Source organism: Chiloscyllium plagiosum, unplaced genomic scaffold (genome assembly GCF_037043375.1).
Source record: "Chiloscyllium plagiosum isolate Xiang-an unplaced genomic scaffold, Cpla_swu_hap1 HiC_scaffold_16, whole genome shotgun sequence".
NCBI lineage: Eukaryota > Metazoa > Chordata > Chondrichthyes > Orectolobiformes > Hemiscylliidae > Chiloscyllium > Chiloscyllium plagiosum.
The window spans coordinates 13,649,186-13,652,343 of NW_028270154.1; positions in this window are offsets into that span (position 1 = coordinate 13,649,186).

Sequence of the window (3,158 nt, forward strand, 5' to 3'; positions counted from 1 at the left end):
ATGGACCTGACAAGGGAGTCATAGAGGGAATGGTCTTTACGGAAAGCGGATAGGGGTGGGGAGGGAAATATACCTTTGGTGGTGGGGTCTGTTTATAGGTGGTGGAAGTGACAGAGGATGATGTGATGTGTGCAGAGGTTGGGTGGGTGGAAGGTGAGGACCAGGGGGTTTCTGTTCTTGTTGTGGGTGATGGGGTGGGTTCAAGGGCAGAGGTGTGGGAAGTAAATGAGCTGAGCTGGAGGGCATCATCGACCACGTGGCAGGGGAAATAGTAGTCTTTGAAGAAGGGAGCCATCTGGTGTGCTCTCTGGTGGAACCAGCCCTCCTGGGAGCAGATGCGGTGGAGGCAGAGGAATTGGGAATAAGGGATAGCATTTTTCTGTTATTCTCAATTCCTCTGCCTCAGCTACATCTGCTCCCAGGAGGACTAGTCCAACCACAGAGCACACCAGATGGTCTCCTTCTTCAAAGACTGCAATTTTCCCTCCCACGTGGTTGATGATGCCTTTCAGCACATCTCATCCACTTCCTGCACCTCCGCCCTTGAACCCCACGTCTCCAACTGCAACAAGAACAGCAACTGGTCCTCACCTTCCACCCCATCAACCTCTGTATACATACATATCAACCTCCTTATACATCGCATCATCCTCTGCCATTTCCGTCACCTACAAACGCACTCCACTACCAGGGATATATTTCCTTCCCCACCCCTATTCGCTTTCTGTAAAGACCATTCCCTCCACGACTCCCTTGTCAGGTCCACGTCCCCCACTAACCCACCCTCCCCTCCTGACACCTTCCCCTGCTATCGCAGGAATTGCAAAACCTACGCCCACACCTCCCCCCTCATCTCCGTCCAAGGCCTCAAAGGAGCCTTCCAACTCCATCAGAGTTTTACCTGCACTTCCATTTATCATTTACTGTATCCGTCGCTCACGATGCGGTCTCCTCTACATTGGGGAGTCAGGATACCTTCTTGCAGAGCGCTTCAGAGAACATCTCCAGGACACCCACACCAATCAACCCCACCGCCCTGTGGCCGAACACCTCAACTCCCCCTCCCATACTGGCAAGGACATGCAGGTACTGGGCATCCTCCATTGCCACACCTTAACCACGCAACGTCAGGAGGAAGAATGCCACATCTTCTGCCTTGGGACATCAATGTGGACTTCACTCATTTCCTCATTTCCCCTCTCCCCACCTTATTCCCAGTTCCAACCTTCCAACTCAGCACCACCCTCATGACCTGTCCTACTTGTCCATCTTCCCTCCCACCTTTTCCGCTCCACCCTTCTCTCGGATCTATCAACATTAGTCCCACCTCCATCTACCTCTTGCGCTCTCAGCTCCCTTCTCCCAGCCCCAACCCCCTCCCATTTATCTCTCTAACCCCTCTGCTCACAAGCCTCATTCCTGATGAATGTCTATTACCCGAAACATCGATGCTCCTGCTCCTCGGATGCTGCCTGACCTGCTGGGCTTTTCCAGCACCACTCTCTCAACCTCACCCCTTTCCAGCTGAGTATACGTAAACAAGCCCCGACCCTGTCTACTGAGCGTGCATCCTTGCCCCCACCCCTTCACTGTTGACTGTATGTAGTGCATGTGCATTGCTGTCTTTCGAGCAGGTATGCCTCTGACATCCATGGGCGGTTATGTACCACAACAACAACTTGCATGGAGACTGCAGTTTAACAGCAACTTTAAATACTTTTACTCCATTTTTTCTCATTTGTCACCGACCAGGTCAGCCCATCAAAAGACAGAAGGGAGCTAGAGGGCTTGATGATGTAGTGCGGTGAGAACAACCTCTCTCTCAACTTCAGCAAAACTAAAGAACTGATCATTGAGTTCAGAAAGAAGGGAGGAGAACATGCTTCGCCCCACCCCAATCTACATCAACGGAACTGAGGTTGAGAGCGTCTAGTTCCTGGGAGTGATGATAACTGACAATCTGTCTTGGATTGCCAATATAGATGTGATGGTCAAGAAGGGACAACAAAGCTTTTTTTGCCTCAGGTAGCTCAGGAAATTTGGCATGTCCATAAGGACCCTCACCAACCTGTGCTTATGCACAATTGAAAGCATAATGTCTGAGTACATAACAGCCTAGTACAGCAACTGCTCTGCCCAGGACCATAAGAAACTACAGAAGGTGATGCACACAGTCCAGACCATCACGAAAGTCAACCTTCCATCCATGGGCTTCATTTACACAGCTCACTGCCTCGGAAAGGTGGCCAACATCATCAAAGACCCATCGCACCCCGGTAACGATCTCCTACAACCTCTTCCGTCAGGCAGAAGGTACATAAGCCTGAACAGATGCACCAGCAGGCTCAGGAACAGCCTCTTTCTGGCCATTATTTGACAGATGAATGGACTGTCTAGCCTCATAATACTGACCTTGCTAATGTTACTCTCGCCTAGGGTACGCCCTGTGCAATGTAACCTGTGTGCCTCTGTCTGAATCTCTCTGATCTGTAAATCCTTGCTTACTATGATCTGCCTGTACGGCTCGTAAACAAAGCTTTTCACTGTACTTCAGTACACGTGACAATAAAAAAAAATCAAATCCCTCATTGCCTAGAGTCAACCAACCAACAGCAATGTGATTGACACTTAATTGCTCTCTGGGGATGTAAAATAAATGCTGGCTTAGTCAGTGACACCCGCATTCTGAGAATAAATCAAAGAAAAATACAGGTTGGAATGCAATCTTGGGGCAATTGCTCTGCCAGATAAAAGAGCACCATCAATGGAGGAAGAAGACCAGTCAATTAAACTAATTGCTGCAAACAGTTAAAAGAAAGTTCAGAGGTAAATTCAAAGAATTTGTCAGATCACTAAAAGTAAGATTTCTTCATCTTCAAAACTGAGACTTTGACTCTATGACTCATATTGCTGTGAATTTGGAGAGTTACATGCAGGCCGGACCAGATAGGGATGTCAGCTTTCATTCCAAAAGGACATAAGGGAACTAGATGAGTTTTTCTGACAATTGACAGTGGTTTCATGGTCATTATTAGACTCTTAATTCTAGATTTTTATTGGATTCAAATTCCACCACCTGCATTAGTGGGATTAAAACTCCAGAACATTGTTTTGGTCTTTGGATTATTAGTCTAGTGACAATACTGCTAGGCCATTGT